Consider the following 20,842-nt stretch of genomic DNA (forward strand, 5'->3'; position numbering starts at 1 on the left):
TCAGTTAATACGTGTGTGAAATGGGGATAGTATTTACCTATCTCACGGGGGTTCCTGGAACTTTTTAACCCCTTAAACTCCTTCCAGGCTTGACCAAAGCTGCAGTGCCATCTGTGACTGTCCCAAGACCTGGCATTTATTCATCATCTGTTTTCTCCTGGGAGAGGTACAAAACCTTCCCTCATAAGCATCAGTGGTTTATATGTCAGTCTGTCTCAGGAACAGATGGCACTGATGCTAAGGACAGGTACATGCCTTTTGTGGAGTACTTTGGTACCAATATTTCAGAAATTAGGAAAGCAAAAAATATCCATTGATCCTTGCCTGCTTCTGTATTATCCATTCTCAGTACCAGAGGTGGGCAAACTACAGCCCATGGGACCGTCCTGCCTGGCCCCTGAGCTCCTGGCCCGGGAGGCTCACCCCTGGCCCTTCCCCTGCTGTTCCCTCTCCCCCGCAGCTACGCGGCTGATCAGTCCTCAGAAGGGCTTTAGTTACTTTTCGTTACAGCAGTTTCTGTGTCTCCCAGTCCTGACGGGACTTTCTACAAACTTGCCATTGTGTTCTTGAAGTAGTGAGCACAGCCCACAATCTTTTCTTACTTCTCCATTTGAGCAAAGGCTTGCTGCACTGCATCCAGCTTTCGATGCCGTGAGTCCATGTTCTGTGTTGCAGTCTTTAACATCTACATTCCAGACTTCGGAGATGAGGGCAGCACCGAAGCTAACCTTGTAGCCAAGGCCAGAAGTTGCAGAGGAGGAGCAATCTTTATAGCTGGACATCCAGCATTTCAACTCCCTCTGATCTCACCACATGGCCCATTTGGTTTTTCCATAGGCCTTTAAAACTTTCTCCAGCGTGCTCTAGGATGTGATCTCTCTTGAGGAGCCTGTCCTCCAGAGACATCGAAATGAACTGACACATCAAAACCAGTCCTCAGCATGGAGTAAACAGAAATGCTATGCTTTATCCACGAGTTATCCTGCCAAAGGAGTGGGGGTAGTGGGAAGAGGGCCTCTTCCATTCTACTCAATTTTTGCTCTGTAGTAGAAGAGCAGTAAAAAAGTGGATTGAAAAGGTTCCCACCCACCAAGACTTGAGTTCAAAAGTCAATTTGTTTTTCAAGAGTTGGTGAAGTTACTATAAAGCGGTGTAAGGAATGTCCCATCCTGCCCTGTTCTAGGTGTCGTGTTGAATCTGGCATTGGTGATTGCAGAAGGAATGCACAAGCCTCAGCTCAATTCTTGGCTGGTAAATGAAAAATGATTTTCAGTGACATTAGCTCCCCTCTTCTCTGAAATTGGGTTATGTATGTCCCATCTCTTCTGCAACCCTGTTTATTCAAAAAAGTCCCCTATTCCCCATTGGACAAACATTTCTACTGTTCTTTGTTTACAGACAGATCTAAATTTACATCCCTATAATTATTTGGAATCTTGAGGAGTTTTATTTAGAGTTTCTGTCCGCCTCCTTGCCTGGCTGGCAGGTGGAATTGTTTTTGTTTGTAAGTGTCACAATGACATCGATCCGACTCTGTTCAGATCACTCTGTATCCCGTCGCTTGTGAAACTTAGAAACACCCAGCTGGTAATTGCAGGGATGCTTTTTGGATGTGGACACATTTACTTTGTCCAGCAGAAGGTCTATAGATAGCTTTGGCTCAGAGCTCATTTGAGCCACATTCTGAATGGAGTGACGTCCTGCTCCATCTCCTGCATTGGCTTTGCTTATCATGCTATCAGAGCTGAAGTTACCGGGTTAATCCCAGCATCTGCAGTTGAGTGAACCCAGGGAATGATGAACTGAACTGACGAGAGCGTGTGAGGAGGAGAGAGGTGGCTAAGTGGAAAGGCCATAGAATAATATCGTTGAAGGAAATGCTACCACATTGTCAAAGCTTCCCGGCCTTCCTCCTTGTCCAACTGCTAGTGTCTATATTTAAGTTACCAGCTCAGCCCACAGCCACAGGCAGGAAATTACTTCACAGGAGAGTCACGTGTGAAGGAGTATTTGATCACCACACTCCAAACAGTTTCTTTTGGCCAAATGACTAATTAGACTGAGAGAGGTTTGTTTTCAGTTGTTCATTTGTGCTTTATAACGATATTTGCAGGAGGCAGCTCAACAGGACATATAAAATGCACAGAGCTCTTTAAAGCAAGGGTGAGCAATACTATGCATCTTGTACAGAACTGAGCACATTGCTGAAGACCTGCAAGCAATAAGTGTACAGGTTACAGGTGTGGTATTGTTAACTGCAAATACTTGGGGCTGGATTGCTGTAGTGTGGTTACACAGGGATGGTACAGAGTTGTTGGGGTTGTTCTGTTTGTGTTTTTACCAGGTATATGGGCAGGTGTTTGGAGACACCTTGATGATCATTTTGTTAGCGCAGTTACAGAACCAGGGATTGGTGCTTATAATGAAAATTTTCCACCCCAGGCTGTCTCTGGATAATTTTCAGCTAGTCTTGAGCCATGCCCAACCATTTCATTATCTGATTAGAGCATCCACGTTTCAACCTGTGTTAGCCAAAACTAGCTTTAAAGGTTTGTCACTAGCTTGGTTTCCCCTAGTCAGTGTGGCCATGAGCTATATAATAACTAGATCACAATCCCAAACTAGAGATGACCTCCAGAGGTTAGTCTGTACTACCATGGGTTGGGTACCATGAGTTTCAGCTAAAATCCTGTCCCACCCCACCTTCCTTGATCCTACCACATCCTTTCCCTCAACGGGCTCCCCCATGCTTTCCAAATTAAATCCAAGCTTCCCATCCTCCCCTTCAAGGTTCTGCTAAATTCCACCTTTGGCTATGCCTTTGGTTTCCTTTCTTACTACCCTTCGGTGCCTTCATTCATTCAAACTTGCAGCCAAACAGCTTCCTTCTCATCCTTTTCCCACTCCCCTTTTCAGGCCACTTTCCATGGTGTCTCTGACTCTGGGTGCTTCCTCCTCTAACCCACTGCCCCTAGTGCCCCCCTTAAAACCCAGTGCTTCTGCCAGGCTCACTAGTATTGACCCACCTGAGCTAGGCATGTACTGTCTTGTGTCTTCATTTAGGCTGGAAGCCCTGTGGAGCCGTGGCCACGTCTGCCTTTGTGCCTTGTGTAGCACCAAGCCCCGTGGCTGTGCTTCACTGATAACTCTGTTTGATGGCTTTTTTGTGTATAATATATGCTGTCTCCCATCCATTGCATAGTGGTAGCACTTTATTCTGCCGTGTGGAGGGCACTAGTTTAGTCACTGGATGCCCACTTCAGCTTGGCGTGGCCTGGAACTGTTGTGGGCTTTGCAATCAGTCCCCAAGGGTGGCAGGATAGTATCGCATCCCTTTGATGATTGGCATAGATAGTTTGTAAACTTTTGGGGAAAGGAATCTGGCATCCCTGGGAAGTGGCATGCACACGATAGCAGGGCTGTCCCCTCAGCCCCATCATCTTTAACCTCACCATGGAGCCGTTGCTGCGAGCGATCTTCGAGGGCGCAGACGGCTTCAACCTCCACGGTGAGAGGGTGAGCGTCCTGGCCTACGCGGATGACCTGGTCCTGACCGCAGACAACCCAGAGAACCTCCAGCGTATCCTAGATGCCACCAGTTGAGTTGCCGATTGGATGGGGCTCCGCTTCAATGCAAAGAAGTGCGCATCCCTCCACATAGATGGCAGCAAAAGGGACTTGGTACAGGCGACAGAATTCCAGATCCAGGGCGAGCCCGTAATCCCCCTGGCAGAGGGGCAGGCCTACCGAAACCTTGGCACACCGACGGGTTTCCGTGTCCGACAGACACCCGAGGACACCATCCCAGAGATCTTGCAGGATGCCACCAAGATCGACACCTCGCTGCTAGCACTGTGGCAAAAGATAAACGCCCTGAACACCTTCCTGATACCCCGCATCTCATTCGTCCTAAGGGGATCCGCCGTGGCAAAGGTACCCCTCAACAAGGCAGACAAGATCATCCAGCAGCTGGTGAAGAAGTGGTTATTCCTTCCCCAGAGAGCCAGCAACGAGCTGGTCTATATCACCCATAGGCATGGCGGTGCCATTGTCCCCCATATGGGTGACCTGTGTGACATCGCGGTGATCACCCACGCCTTCCGCCTGCTGACGTGTCCCGACGCCATGGTAAGGAGCATCGCAGCGAAAGCCCTCCATGACGCAACACAAAAGCGGATCGGTAGAGCCCCCTCCAACCGAGACACGACCAGCTTCCTGAGCGGTTCCCTGGATGGCGAATTTGGCCGAGATGGGGGTGACATCGCTTCACTGTGGTCCCGTGCCCGCAATGCCACGTGCCGCCTGGGGAAGCGCATCGGCTGCCGCTGGGAGTGGTGCAAGGAGCGCCTGGAGCTGGGAGTCCTGGTGCCGCAGATCAGGTCTGAGGGCAACACCATCGTCACCCCGAGTGCCCAGGGGCCTGCTGGAGAGGACCCTGAAGGCAGCCATGCACTCGCTGTACATAGAAGCCCTGAAGCGTAAGCCGGACCAGGGAAAAGCCTTCGAACTGATCAGCAAGTGGGACACCAGCAACCACTTCCTCGCTGGGGGCGGCTTCACGCGCTTTGCCGACTGGTGGTTCATCCACCGCGCCCGGCTCAACTGCGTCCCGCTCAACGGAGCCGTCCGCCACGGGAACCGAGACAAGCATTGCAGGAAGTGCGGCTACTCCAACGAGACCCTGCCCCACGTCCTGTGCAGCTGCAAGCCCCACTCCAGAGCCTGGCAGCTGCGCCACAACGCCATCCAGAACTGCCTGGTGAAAGCCATTGCACCGCGCCTGGGGGGGGTCGCCGTGAACTGCGCCATCTCCGGTACTGACAGCCCGCTGCAACCCGACGTGGTCGTCACCGACGAGGCCCAGAAAAAGATCATCCTTGTCGACATCACGGTCCCCTTCGAGAACAGGACCCCAGCCTTCCGAGAAGCCCGAGCTCGGAAAGTGGAAAAATACACCCCTCTGGCCGACACCCTGAGAGCGAAGGGCTACGAGTTGCAGCTGGACGCCCAGATCATCAGAGCCCTGGGCGCTTGGGACCCCTGCAACGAGCGTGTACTGTGGACCTGCGGGATCGGTAGATGCTACACACGGCTCATGCGGTGCCTCATGGTCTCGGACACCATCCGATGGTCCAGGGACATCTACATCAAGCACATCACCGGCCACCGACAGTACCAGGAGGAGTGAGCCGGTACGACATTGTGCACCCACTGTGGGAAAGAGACTGAGAGGCTTTCCCCATCGGACCGTATGAACTGGAACCATAAACCCACTGAACATTAAATCCCACCAAATGAGGGTAGACCCATCCCCACCATCGTATCCGCTCTCTATACTCCGCACCTGAACATGGCCGTTGTGTGGATATCTTATCTCCATATCTCAATGTCTGTACTCTGACCGGTTAAACTTTTACCTCCAGTCGGGGAGATGGCAGATTATTATGTAATTCTTACTCCACCAGCTCCTAAATCGAATTTCGCACCCCTTGATAATCTGTACCTTATCCCCTGACAACCAGAAACTTCTGTGCTCGAACTCTGTACCGTTTCTTATTTCAACATTATCTTAATAAAATTATTAAATCTGGTGACCATCTCTGCAGCTGCAGCTCTGATGGATTCTGCCCTACGCTGCGCGCTGGAAGAGGTGTCAGGAATGGAGGCCGAGTCCTCAGGTTTTTTGAAAGAGGGGATGTTACACTCTGTTTCTGCAAGATCCAGGTTCCACTAATGTCTAACACCAAACAGGTGTGTTCTTCTTGGGCAGGGGTTCTCAAACTGGGGGTCAGGACCCCTCAGGGGGTCGCGAGGTTATTACATGGGGGGGGTCGCAAGCTGTCAGCCTCCACCCCAAACCCCGCTTTGCCTCCAGCATTTGTAATGGTGTTAAATATATTAAAAAGTGTTTTAAATTTATGGGGGAGGGTCCACTCAGAGGCTTGTTATGTGAAAGAGATCACCAGTACAAAAGTTTGAGAACTACTGTTCTTGGGGGTTGGGCGTGTCACCCATCCCTTGATGTATCCATGTCCCCGTAATTCAGTTGCATAGTTCTGTGTCTATTGATCCACAGCAGTCATGACCACTTCTTGCAGTTCCCCATTATTAATCCCAGAAGCACTCTCTTGAGGGTCTCCTGCTGGCTCTGTTTGGTGTGGAGTTTTGGTGTGCGAAGTTTGGGTTGCATCCCCACTTCTAACAGCCAGCAGATCCTAATTAAAATGGTGTGATTCAGAAACCCTGAGTCAGTCTTCGGAGGAATCACTGTGTGTGCATGTCTGCTGTGTACAGGTGCCCCACATTCACGGGGCTGGGTGCAGTCACATGACCACGAGCCCTTCAGCAAAAACAAGTCACACAAGTGCATCGCCCAGCTCCTGACATTACAGAGGAAAGACTCATTGCATGCACATGTATTTGCACTAGACTAGCCCTGGACATCGCTGCAGATGGGATATAGGTGTGGCAGAACAGTAGCAAAGCAGGGCTTTGCACCATAGGGAATGTGTACAGTGCAGGGCTACACCCCCTGTACCGAGATTTATTTTTCTCAGATAAATATCACATGTATATGTTTGTGACCATTCATTTTGTCACCAATAATAGGATGCAAGGGACCCCTTGGTTGTCTGCCCCTTGTGTGCTGAGTGCAGTTGAGGAGTGCTAGCTTTCAAGGCAGTCTGACAGATAAGGAAGGGAAGGCTGCATTAGGAATCCTGCTCATCAAAGACTCTTCAGGCACCCAGTGTCAGGGCTCAAATAGAGACTGTCTTGCTTACTGCACGCTGCCCATAGGAGCAGCAGAATGCCCAACACTGTTTTGAGGTGATGCCAGTGGACCATGCCCTGGCACCTCTGGCACTGTGGTTCAGAAGACAGGTTCCTCCTCAGTGCTGCTAAAGAAAATGCCGATGCCCTGTGTCAGAGGATCCTTAAAGAATGCAGGCAGCATGTGGTGAAGCTTCTGTTTCTGCTGACGTTACTTCCCCTGGTGGGAAGTGCTGCAGACGCTCCTTGGAGATGTGTAGAAATCTGGATGAAAAATGCTTGATGACCATCACAGTTCTGAAGCAGAGGAGGTGATCTAATCCTGGGGTTTGCTGACTGTTTACAAGCAGAAGGACGGTGTGATGCAGTTCCTTACATAACAAAAGGTTGAGCTCTTGGGACTGCTCTCCAGCTCCATAAAAGTAACAATGGTGGAGAGTCTCAAGCAGGCTGTAAGCTACGAATGGCGTTAGCTCGTTTCTAGCTGTGCAAAGGAAGAACAGGGATGGAAATTGAAACAGTCTAAATTGGTTTGGGGAAGGAGGGGAAGAAAATGAGGAAATGCTTAAAATAGTTTAGCCATTTGCTGTTGAGGCCTGGATTCGTTCCCTGAAATGGGAAATTTCCATAGTCTGGACAGTGAGGTGTTCAGGAGCTTTCAACCAAGGATAATAAACCATCATGACTTTCCAGTGCTGGGTGTGCATGCAGAGGCTCATTGCAAGACGGACAGGTGAGGTGAGATGGGCAAGGGAAGACAAATTCCTGACGAAGGTGAGAGACAGATCATCATTGCCATAGGATAGAACTCTCTGCTGGTGATCTCAAAGCACGTTACAAGCATTGCTAGCTTCATTATACCTTGTGACAGCCCTGGGAGAGAAGTACTAAGTTACATATATAACAAAACAAAAAATCATGAGTAAGATCCTCTGCTGGGGTAAATCAGAAAAGCTTTGTTGATTTCCATCAGCTTGTATGTCCTCTGACTCACCGTTGGCTGCAGAATCATATGATAAGTCAGCAGAGAGCCTGCTTTTCCGGTTTGCTCAGCATCTGCACCTTCTGCTTTCTCCAGTCAATGGCAGAGCTGCGAATAAGCATGTCAGCCCTGGAGGGACATATGTTAGTGTCCAACCTGTTAAACGTCCTGGAAGGAGACCGATCGGGACTCCTTGGATTCTACTCCAGCTCCCCTGTGTTGCACGAATTGTACGTAGTTGGGATGAGCCACGAACTTCTGCTCTCTAATTATGGGTCTGGCACCAACTTACTCTGTGGCAGGCACTTAACCTCCTTGTGTCTCAATTCCTCATCTCTAAAATGGAGAAATGCTTGTACATTGCAGGATGGTATATTCCCTAAAGCCTGTGCAGCAAAAGTCCAATACTCTGTAGGAGTGATGTGTTATTACTATTGTAGTGTACATGGTGAAGGGAAGCCACTTTGGTAAAAGGAGCAAATGTCGATTTAATGGAGCAAATGGAGCAAATGTCCATTCTGTCTGGGCAAAAATCACACTGGGGAAGAAACTACTAGAGCCTGCCCTGGGATAGTGCTTGGGGTGTGCTATAGACCGCTGGGATCCGATCTGGATATGGATAGAGACCTTCTAATGAAGTAAATACTAATGGGAATTGTGTGATCATGGGAGAGTTTAACTTCCCTCATATAGACTGGAGGACAAGTGCTAGTAATAATAATAGGGCTCAGATTTTCCTGGATGCGGTAGCTGATGGATTCCTTCACCAAGTAGTTGCTCAACCGACAAGAGGGGTTGCCATTTTAGATTTGGTTTTGGTGAGTAGTGAGGACCTCATAGAAGAAATAATAATAACAAGGATAACTGCAGGGTTCTGCACTTAGGACGGAAGAACCCAATGCACCGCTACAGACTAGGGACCGAATGGCTAGGCAGCAGTTCTGCGGAAAAGGACCTAGGGGTGACAGTGGAAGAGAAGCTGGATATGAGTCAACAGTGTGCCCTTGTTGCCAAGAAGGCCAATGGCATTTTGGGATGTATAAGTAGGGGCATAGCCAGCAGATCGAGGGACGTGATCGTTCCCCTCTATTCGACATTGGTGAGGCCTCATCTGGAGTACTGTGTCCAGTTTTGGGCCCCACACTACAAGAAGGATGTGGAGAAATTGGAGAGAGTCCAGCGAAGGGCAACAAAAATGATTAGGGGTCTGGAACACAAGACTTATGAGGAGAGGCTGAGGGAACTGGGATTGTTTAGTCTGCAGAAGAGAAGAATGAGGGGGGATTTGATAGCTGCTTTCAACTACCTGAGAGGTGGTTCCAAAGAGGATGGTTCTAGACTATTCTCAGTGGTAGAAGATGACAGGACAAGGAGTAATGGTCTCAAGTTGCAGTGGGGGAGGTTTAGGTTGGATATTAGGAAAATCTTTTTCACTAGGAGGGTGGTGAAACACTGGAATGCGTTACCTAGGGAGGTGGTAGAATCTCCTTCCTTAGAGGTTTTTAAGGTCAGGCTTGACAGAGCTCTGGCTGGGATGATTTAGTTGGGGATTGGTCCTGCTTCGAGCAGGGGGTTGGACTAGATGACCTCCTGAGGTCCCTTCCAACCCTGATATTCTATGATTCTGTGATTCTATGAATTGGATGTAGGGGACAACCTTGGTTCGCACAATCATGAGCTAATTCAGTTCAAACTAAATGGAAGGATAAACAAAAATAGATCTGTGACTAGGGTTTTTGATTTCAAAAAGGCTGACTTTAAAAAATTAAGGAAATTAGTTACGGAAGTGGATTGGACTGAAAAACTTGTGGCTCTAAAGGCAGAGGAGGCCTGGAATTATTTCAAGTCAAAGTTGCAGAAACTATCAAAAGCCTGCATCCCAAGAAAAGGGAAAAAACTCATAGGCAGGAGTTGTAGACCAAGCTGGATGAGCAAGCATCTCAGAGAATCATAGAATCATAGAGTATCAGGGTTGGAAGGGACCTCAGGAGGTCATCTAGTCCAACCCCCTGCTCACAGCAGGACCAATCCCCAATTAAATCATCCCAGCCAGGGATTTGTCAAGTCTGGCCTTAAAAACTTCTAAGGAAGGAGATTCTACTGCCTCCCTAGGTAACGCATTTCAGTGTTTCACCACCCTCTTAGTGAAAAAGTTTTTCTTAATATCCAACCTAAACCTCCCCCATTGCAACTTGAGACCATTACTCCTTGTCCTGTCCTCTTCTACCACTGAGAATAGTCTAGAACCATCCTCTCTGGAACCACCTCTCAGGTAGTTGAAAGCAGCTATCAAATCCCCCCTCATTCTTCTCTTCTGCAGACTAAACAATCCCAGTTCCCTCAGCCTCTCCTCATAAGTCATGTGTTCCAGACCCCTAATCATTTTTGTTGCCCTTCGCTGGACTCTCTCCAATTTTTCCACATCCTTCTTGTAGTGTGGGGCCCAAAACTGGACACAGTACTCCAGATGAGGCCTCACCAATGTCGAATAGAGGGGAACGATCACGTCCCTCGATCTGCTGGCAGTGCCCCTACTTATACATCCCAAAATGCCATTGGCCTTCTTGGCAACAAGGGCACACTGCTGACTCATATCCAGCTTCTCGTCCACTGTCACCCCTAGCTCCTTTTCCGCAGAACTGCTGCCTAGCCAGTCGGTCCCTAGTCTGTAACTGTGCATTGGGTTCTTCTGTCCTAAGTGCAGGATCCTGCACTTATCCTTATTGAACCTCATCAGATTTCTTTTGGCCCAATCCTCCAATTTGTCTAGGTCCCTCTGTATCCTATCCCTGCCCTCCAGCGTATCTACGACTCCTCCCAGTTTAGTATCATCCGCAAATTTGCTGAGAGTGCAATCCACACCATCCTCCAGATCATTTATGAAGATATTGAACAAAACCGGCCCCAGGACCGACCCCTGGGGCACTCCACTTGACACCGGCTGCCAACTAGACATGGAGCCATTGATCACTGCCTGTTGAGCCCGACAATCTAGCCAACTTTCTACCCACCTTATAGTGCATTTATCCAGCCCATACTTCTTTAACTTGCTGACAAGAATACTGTGGGAGACCGTGTCAAAAGCTTTGCAAAAGTCAAGAAACAATACATCCACTGCTTTCCCTTCATCCACAGAACTAGTAATCTCATCATAGAAGGCGATTAGATTAGTCAGGCATGACCTTCCCTCGGTGAATCCATGCTGACTGTTCCTGATCACTTTCCTCTCATGTAAGTGCTTCAGGATTGATTCCTTGAGGACCTGCTCCATGATTTTTCCGGGGACTGAGGTGCGGCTGACTGGCCTGTAGTTCCCAGGATCCTCCTTCTTCCCTTTTTTAAAGATTGGCACTACATTTGCCTTTTTCCAGTCATCTGGGACTTCCCCCGTTCGCCACGAGTTTTCAAAGATAATGGCCAATGGCTCTGCAATCACATCCGCCAATTTCTTTAGCACTCTCGGATGCAACTCGTCCGGCCCCATGGACTTGTGCACGTCCAGCTTTTCTAAATAGTCCCTAACCACTTCTTTCTCCACAGAGGGCTGGCCATCTACTCCCCATGTTGTGATGCCCAGCGCAGCAGTCTGGGAGCTGTCCTTGTTAGTGAAGACAGAGGCAAAAAAAGCATTGAGCACATTAGCTTTTTCCACATCCTCTGTCACTAGGTTGCCTCCCTCATTCAGTAAGGGGCCCACACTTTCCTTGGCTTTCTTCTTGTTGCCAACATACCTGAAGAAACCCTTCTTGTTACTCTTAACATCTCTTGCTAGCTGCAGCTCCAGGTGCGATTTGGCCCTCCTGATTTCATTCCTACATGCCCGAGCAATATTTTTATACTCTTCCCTGGTCATATGTCCAACCTTTCACTTCTTGTAAGCTTCTTTTTTATGTTTAAGATCCGCTAGGATTTCACCGTTAAGCCAAGCTGGTCGCCTACCATATTTACTATTCTTTCGACTCATCGGGATGGTTTGTCCCTGTAACCTCAAGAGGGATTCCTTGAAATACAGCCAGCTTTCCTGGACTCCTTTCCCCTTCATGTTAGTCCCCCAGGGGATCCTACCCATCCGTTCCCTGAGGGAGTCGAAGTCTGCTTTCCTGAAGTCCAGGGTCCATATCCTGCTGCTTACCTTTCTTCCCTGTGTCAGGATCCTGAACTCAACCAACTCATGGTCACTGCCTCCCAGATTCCCATCCACTTTTGCTTCCCCCACTAATTCTTCCCTGTTTGTGAGCAGCAGGTCAAGAAAAGCTCCCCCCCTAGTTGGCTCATCTAGCACTTGCACCAGGAAATTGTCCCCTACGCTTTCCAAAAACTTCCTGGAGAGAGGTGATTAAGAAAAAGCAGAAAGCCTACAAGGAGTGGAAGATGGGAGGGATTAGCAAGGAAAGCTACCTTACTGAGGTCAGAACGTGTAGGGATAAAGTGAGAAAGGCCAAAAGCCATGTAGAGTTAGACCTTGCAAAGGGAATTAAAAGCAATAGTGAAAGGTTCTATAGCCATACAAATAAGAAGAAAACAAAGAAAGAAGAAGTGGGACCGCTTAACACTGAGGATGGAGTGGAGGTTAAGGATAATCTAGGCATGGCCCAATATTTAAACAAATACTTTGCCTCAGTCTTTAATGAGGAGCTTAGGGATAATTGTAGGACGACAAATGGGAATGAGGATATGGAGGTAGATATTACCACATCCGAGGTAGAAGCCAAACTCAAACAGCTTAATGGGACTAAATCAGGGGGCCTGGATAGTCTTCATCCAAGAATATTAAAGGAACTGGCACATGAAATTGCAAGCCCATTGGCAAGAATTTTTAATCAATCTGTAAACTCAGGGGTTGTACCATATGACTGGAGAATTGCCAACATAGTTCCTATTTATAAGAAAGGTAAAAAGAAGTGATCTGAGTAACTACAGGCCTGTTAGTTTGACATCTGTAGTATGCAAGGTCTTGGAAAAAATTTTGAAGGAGAAAGTAGTTAAGGACATTGAGGTTAATGGTAATTGGGACAAAATACAACATGGCTTTACAAAAGGTAGATCGTGCCAAACCAACTTGATCTCCTTCTTTGACAAGGTAACAGATTTTTTAGACAAAGGGAACACAGTGGATCAAGTTTACCTCAATTTCAGTAAGGCATTTGATACGGTTCCACATGGAGAATTATTAGCTAAATTGGAAAAGATAGGGATCAATATGAAAACTGAAAGGTGGATAAGGAACTGGTTAAAGGGGAGACTACAGCGGGTCACGCTGAAAGGTGAACTGTCAGGCTGGAAGGAGGTTACCAGTGGAGTTCCTCAGGGATCGGTTTTGGGACCAATCTTATTTAATCTTTTTATTACTGACCTTAGCACATTCCCGCTTTTTGTGTCAATAAAGTTTTCAGATGACACAAAGCTGGGAGGTATTGCCAATACAGAGAAGGACCGGGATATCATACAGGAAGGTTTGGATGACCTTATAAACTGGAGTAATAGTAATAGGATGAAATTTAATAGAGAAAAGTGCAAGGTCATGCATTTAGGGATTAATAACAAGAATTTCTGTTATAAATTGGGGACGCATCACTTGGAAGTAACAGAGGAGGAGAAGTACTTTGGAGTACTGGTTGATCACAGGATGACTATGAACTGCCAATGTGATAAGGCCGTGAAAAAAGCTAATGTGGTCTTGGGATGCATCAGGTGAGATATTTCCAGTAGTGATAAGGAGGTGTTAGTACCATTATACAAGGCACTGGTGAGACCTCATCTGGATTATTGTGTGCAGTTCTGGTCTCCCATGTTTAAGAAGGATGAATTCAAACTGGAACAGGTACAGAAAAGGGCTCCTAAGATGATCCAAGGAATGGAAAACCTGTCTTTTGACAGCAGACTCAAAAGAACTTGGCCTGTTTAGCCTAACCAAAAGAAGGCTGAGAGGAGATATGATTGCTCTCTATAAATATATCAGAGGGATAAATACCACGGAGGGAGAAGAATTATTTAAGTTCAGTACCAATGTGGACACAAGAACAAATGGCTATAAACTGGCCATTAGGAAGTTTAGACTGGAAATTAGACGAAGGTTTCAAACCATAAGAGGAGTGAAGTTCTGGAACAGCCTTCCAGGTAAGGAATGGGGGCAAAAGACATATCTGGCTTCAAGACTAAGCTTGATAAGTTTGTGGAGGAGATGATATGATGGGATAGCCTAATTTTGGCAAATAATTGGTCTTCGACTATTAGCAGTAGATATGCCCAATGACCCATGATGGGATGTTAGATGGGGTAGGATCTGAGTTACTACAGAGAATTCTTTCCTGGATGTCTGGCTGGTGAGTCTTACCCACATGCTCAGGGTTTAGCTGATCGCCATACTTGGGGTCGAGAAGGAATTTTCCTCCAGGGCAGATTGGCAGAGGCCATGGGGGTTTTTCGCCTTTGTCATAAACATACAGCTAAGGGTAGCATAAAATCCCTTTTTTACCTGTAAAGGATTAATCAGTTCAATTAACCTTGTTGGCACCTGACCAGAAGGACCAACGGGGAAAGAAGATACTTTCAAATCTGGGGGAGGCGGGGGAGGCTTTGTTTTGTGCTCTGTGGGTGTTCTCTCGGGAGACAGGGAGAGACCAAGCAAGTAATCCAGCTCCTACTGAAATGATACATCTAATATTACAGTAATAGTAAGTAATAGCAAGGAAATGCGTTGGATTATCTTTTGTTTTAGCTTGTGAATTTTCCCTGTGCTAAGAGGGAGGTTTATCCCTGTTTTTTGTGACTTTGAAGTTTTGCCAGAGGGGAATCCTCTGTTTTAAATCTTATTACCCTGTAAAATTACCTTCCATCCTGATTTTACAGAGGAGCTTCTTTTACTTTTTTTTTCTTTATAATAAAGTTCTGTTTTTTTAAGAATCTGATTGGTTTTTAGTGTCTAAAAACCCAAGGGTCTGGTCTGTGCTCACCTTGTTACCTATCTGGTTGGTAGATTATTCTCAAGCCTCCCCAGGAAAGGGGGTGAAGGGGCTTAGGGGGAATATTTTGGAGAAACATGAACTCCAAGTGGTCCTTTTCCTGAATCTTTGTCTAACTCACTTGGTGGTGGCAGCAGTACTCATCTAAGGACAGGGAAGGATTTGTGCCTTGGGGAAGTTTTGAACCTAAGCTGGTAGAAATAAGCTTAGGGGGTCTTTCATGCAGGTCCCCACATCTGTACCCCAGAGTCCAGAGTGGGGAGGGAACCCTGACAGCCTTCCTCTGCAGCGTGGGCCACGGGTTACTTGCTGGAGGATTCTCTGCACCTTGAAGTCTTTAAACCACGATTTGAGGACTTCAGTCGCTCAGAGATAAGTTAGGGGTTTGTTACAGGAGTTGGTGGGTGAGATTCTGTGGCCTGCATTGTGCAGGAGGTCAGACTAGATGATCATAATGGTCCCTTCTGACCCTAAAATCTATGATTCTATGGTTTATAAATAAGGAGGAAAAACCCGATGGTGAGGAGTGCGCAGAACCTCCCAGGATGGGGAGAAACAGCAGAGTCTCCTGTATTCTGTTTTCTAGCAATATAATGATGAGTTTCCAGGTGGCTTAGATGCAGACTGGAATGCGTCCATTACACCACTTGTTTGGTCAGGAATCCAACACTTTTATTCCCTACATCAATGAACTCTGTAACATGCTGCTTCTCCCATCCCTGAGCAACCACCTCCCTCAGAGCAAGGAGCTGCCATGGATAAATTTGTAGGGCCTAGCAGATGGCTCTTCCAGAACCCACCCTGCTTTACATCTGTTGCTAAATGGGACTGTGCCTTTAAATGTGACTTCATCCCTGGCCCTTAGGCCTCCTCACTGTGGGAGCATGTTAAAGCGTTGGCTGTAGATAATGGCTGTCATAGATGTGGAATAATTGAATATTATGCCATTCTTCCCCCACCCTGGAACTGCCTATTAATAGCATAATCTTCCAGGGTATTTTCATCCATCAAAAAGCTGAGAAAATATGATTAGCTTTATGCAGAGGGGTGGCGGGAAAGGATTTGGAGGAATAAACTGGGGTAAGGATTGAAGTGGGGTGTGAGTTCCAGGGGGTTGAATGGTCTTTTTTCTAAACCTGAAAGATGATAGCATCTTATCACCTCTGCCCTACTAACACGGACCAGAGCCTCCAGGATGGATCACAGTCACTGGCAGCGCCTCCTGATTCATTTAAAAGGAATTAAAAAGATCCATGTCTTAGCGGCACAGCCTTATACTTGAGTAATTCTGGTGGAGCTGTGGAGCCAGTCCTGCCTGGAGAACTCGCTGTCTTGGAAGGAACAAAGAGAACAACTGCACCAGAAAGCATCTGATTCCACCTGGGATAGAGCCTGGGAATAATCTGAGAACCACACCGGTGGCTTTATGAATGATTGTGGAGAGCTCACACGGTGCCCCGCTCAGTTGAGAGCACAGAGTCCCTGCCTCTCAGAGTTTCCATTTGGGCAGGCGGGCGGGCAGACAGACAGACAGACAGGCGCTGTGCAGTCAGATGATTCAAGCTTCACGTTCCCATCCTTGGTCGGACTGGTGCTCCCAGGCACAGCAGGTCTTTCCCCGGCTTGGGGGCAGGGTACCCTGGGTGGGATCAGTTCTGCACAGGGCCCGTGGGTCTGCAGGGCTTTCTCCTTCTGCTTTGGTTGCTTCTCCTTCTCTCCTTCTGCTTCTCCTTCTGCTCTCTCCTTCTGCTTGGTTAAAAGCCCACCTCCTCCTGAAGTGGGCCTGGGACATGGGCCTGAATTCTCTGATTTGTAAGGGAGTCTATAGCGCAGTGGGGGTTTTCCAATGTCGAGAGTCAAGGCCGCTCCCCCTCTCCCCCACACTACTCTGCTCAGTTACCCCAGCGTCTGTCTGTACTAATTCCCTGGCATTATTTGAGTGAGGCTGGATTTACACCACTCTAACTGAGAGCAGAATTTGGCCCTGAGTGGGAAGCAACTCCTAATTAATCCATAAACCAGTAACTTTTTTAGATCCGACCAGGTTTAAAGCCTCATCTAAAATAACATGCAAAAGAAAAAGCACTTAGAGAGAATCCTGTCCCTTAATCCGTACAACCAAAGGCTTGGCTCTAATGATCTGAGCCTGACACTTCACAGCTACTAGCAACAGCCTGGTGTCTGTCTGTCCAGCTGAGAACAGTGAAGCAGGGGCCTACTTGGCAATGAGGGGACTGAAAATTAGATGGGTCTGTTGCTGGGACTAGATAAAATTTAGTCCTGGGCCAGTGCTGGAAAGGGGCTATGGGCCTGAGGGATCAGATGTGGTTTTATGGTCTGCTGTCTTGTAAGCTGTCCGAGCTAGAAGCAAATGCTTTTCGCCACTGGAAAGCTGTGAACCACAGCTATCGCATAAAGAGCAGGGTCAGCACTTCTAAACTGTCTTCTCTGTTGTGCTCATGTGGCACCGTTAGGATCGTTGGTGTCTGAAATGCAGGGGCTTTGTCCATGTAGAAAATTCTGAGTGCAAACAGGCTGCACTGAGGGCCCCTTAAAACCTTGTCTCTGCATGTCTTCTGAACTGATAGAGAGACTAACGGTTAAAATCACACTGGCATTGAAGCCGGGGGTAGAGAAAAGATGATAATCCAACTGTGGTTTTTAGTGTTCATTATTAACTCAAAACTACTAACATTGGTCTTGAAACAGGGATCAGAGCGGGAAAGAATATCAGTTCAATTCACGATGAATTGTCTGGCCAAAGGCCAGTATGCTCAGAATATGAAAGCTCCTTGTCTTCGGTCAAAGACCGCGTGGGAGGACTCTCTTAATAGATATGACATTAGATAGTCTCCAGTGCTCTTCTGCTTGGGTAGAAGAAACAACACTTGCCATTTGTTGCACTTGATTTTGCAGGCCCAAAGCATGACCAGTCATGCCTTCTTAATTCCAGTTGTCGGCTTCCTAGCCAAGCTAAACAGGGAGACCCCACTTTAATTCTTCAGGGTCCCTCTTCTCTGGCAACACTTCAGGGTCTGGTCTGATATAGCTCAGAGTTGGAAAAGGTGACTACAAACACCTGTAAAGCATGTGATTCCTTCATTTGTTACACAGAAATCACCTGGTGGGAGTCTGAGGTCATAAGAAGTGGAGGTGATCAAGGCCTATTAGATCATTTCCCTCATTCCCTAGAAGCCTAGTTCAGGATCACATTGCGCAAATCACATTGGGCAAATCACATGGTTCCTCACTACCATTCTACCTATATTATATAGGAGTAGTTAATGTGAGGCATATGACTAAGATTAGAAGGTAATCAGTAATCCTACTGAATGAACCCTGAGTATGTGTTAGAGATGGCCCCAAATAGAAGGCTGGCAAGTCAGCGTGTGAGAGAATTAGGATTTAGAGCTAAGGGGATTTCTAGTGTCTCTCAAAAAGAAAAGGAGTACTAGTGGCATCTTAGAGATTAACAAATTTATTTGAGCATAAGCTTTCGTGGGCTACAGCTCAAAAAAAAAAACTTTACACTGTATTGCAAGAAGTAAAAGGTCTGGGCCCTCTGAGCCATCCGCTGGGATTCCCTGGCTGGAGCAGGCCCATTCTGCGGATGTAGCCTCTCTCCTAGTCTCTTCGCTAATAATCTACGTTCCCATCCCAGTGAAAGTGCTGCCTGTGAAATTGCCTTCCTGCCTTTCTTACTGACGTGATGGGCTGAGCATAAGTGCAACGAGAAAAACTAAAGATCCATTTTCAGACCATGAAATCTGATCCTAATGGAACCCTGGGGCTGATGGTGAGGGCTCTTGTTTTATAAGCCCAATTATGCAACACTGTCAGAGGGCAGTCCAGTGAGGTGATATTTATCAGCAACAATCTGTAGTCCTCGCACACCATGGGGGAATGTGTGCAGTTCCGATCCTCCCTACCAGAGCCCTTTGTCAATATCAAAGACAAGTGTCTGACTTAAGCCAATAGTAGTAAGGAAAGCGTGCCTGCCTCTCTCTGTCCTTAATCTCCTCCTGTGATTCTTTCACATTGCTGAGGTCTCTGATCCCTGTCTAATCTTAAAGTACATAATGTGTGTTGCAATATCTAGGAACAGCCCTAGCTTTAATTGTCTTGGCTCTTCCCTGTTTACACTGATATCCTATCTGATCCACTGGTCATTTAGATCCAATATGATTATCCAAATGTAGCTCAACTGGATTTGATGTAGTAAAAAGTGTTGATAGCCAATAGTAATGTTCTTGTCTAGTTCCTTTCATCTGGTAACCTCAAAATGTCTTTTATAACTGTGACTGGAGCCTCACGACACTCCTGATGATACTCCATTTTACACATTGGGAAATTGGGACACAGAGTGGGAAGGGGACTTGTCCAAGGCCAGATAGTGAGTCTGTGGCAGAGCCAGGAATAGCATCCAGAACCCTTGATTTTTGTAAACTGTGAGCCATGCACGAATGATTTGCCCCCTGGAAAACCTGTGTGTCTAATGGAACCCCCAACATACCTTTTAACTCCAGTGCAGAGATGTCCAGCAGCATGACGGTTGAGTAACATATTGAGTTGCATTTCTCTGAAATGAGCATATGCTTCTGTGGATTATTTTGTTCCTCCCAGTGCTGCAGGGTGCTCTTGGAAACAAGTTGCTGCACGTCTCTGAGCTAGATCTAGGTGTGACTTATTAAACTGTGGTTTACTAATGCTTCTCTGTAGTGCTTGCTGAGTTTCAAAGGGCGTATTCTGTTGCCCACATGATTACCAGAGGTGATGGCATTTAATGTATGTGAAGATTGGGGTAGAGATGGGCCAAAAGCAACACCTTAGATCCAGGCACGCGAAAGGACTACAGCTGAGCTTTGCGACTCAGACCTGCTGCTAGGTTTTGGAGAACACACTGAGCAGCCTCCTACGTGTGTTTCAGAGCCATTCTTTAGCGAGATGCTTACATCTGCAAGAACAGCTGCTGTTGCTGAGAAATGACAGGATAATCTTTGCTCTGTTAAAAGCTTACATAGAACCCATCGGACTGTTCATGTGGGCAGACTGAACTGGAGCTGGGCATTTAAACCAGGCCATGGCCGCTGAGTCTCTTTCTTTCCCAAGCCCATGGCAGTTCTGTGACTAACCAGGTTGTCCTGAATGGAGGCATTGTGGGAGCAGTGCAGATGAGCCTGGAAGCTACCCGGAGACACAGCCTGCCTTTTGAAACCTGTCAGTGCAGAGCCAGCCTCAAGAATCCGATTCTGTGCTTTGCCCGTCTAGCACATTCGATGTGGAGGATCTCCGAGCACTTTACAGACCGTAAAAACTGAAGTCTCATTACCGTCCTGGGTGGCAGGACAGTATCGCCATCCTTGTTTTATAGATGGGGAAACTGAGGCAAAATAACTCAGCCAAAGTTGCACAGTGAGTCAGTGACAAAGCTGGGGATAGGACCCAGATCTCCTGGCTCCTGCCAAAGTCACAAGACCATTCTCTAGGCATGTAGGTCAGTCTGAGGCCTAGTACAACGAATTAGTTACACTTTATTTATTACAAAGATGCATGACCATCTCGTTGCATCTGTGTAATAATAGGAATACTCTGCTCTTCTCCGGTGCCTGTAACCTGGGGGGCCCTACTTGCGTCACAAACATTAATGAATTAAATTCCAGCCTCTCTGTGGGTATTACCCCCATTTTATAGATGGGGAAATTGAGGTGGTGATTTGCCAGTGGTCCCCAAGTAAGTCAGTCAGAGCCAGGAACTGAACTCCCTGTCCTGCACCCTAACCAAAAAGCCCAGCTAGAATTGGACTGATGTGTCATTACCCTTTAAAGATGTGCATAGGGAGAGCTCATGTTGCGTTTGAGCAGTTGTCCTATTGAATGATGAACGTTTGTTTTCTAGCACATGCCTGGCTGTGAGAACCATTGCCTACACATCAGTGTTCCTCACGCTGACTTTGGCCAGTGCTGAGCTCTCCTCACACCAGTGATAACCTGGTTTCTGTAGTGACTGCCCGGGCAGAAAAGCAGAGGGGACTTCAGCACTGGCCCACAGAGACATGGCATCCACACCCAGTGAAGTGCCTGTCTCGCCAGTGTCAGTGCAGCTGTTGTGAATCCAGTGAAAATTGTTG

General features: G+C 47.3%; 1 protein-coding gene across 5 annotated transcripts in view; it reads left to right on the forward strand.

Moving 5' to 3' along the window:
- The window catches only part of PLEKHM2 (pleckstrin homology and RUN domain containing M2), a 71,895-nt gene that overhangs the window by 13,176 nt on the left and 37,877 nt on the right, over positions 1-20,842 (forward strand). The gene's annotated exons all lie outside the window — the stretch shown is intronic.

The sequence above is a fragment of the Eretmochelys imbricata genome, chromosome 18, assembly GCF_965152235.1.
Source record: "Eretmochelys imbricata isolate rEreImb1 chromosome 18, rEreImb1.hap1, whole genome shotgun sequence".
Lineage (NCBI taxonomy): Eukaryota > Metazoa > Chordata > Testudines > Cheloniidae > Eretmochelys > Eretmochelys imbricata.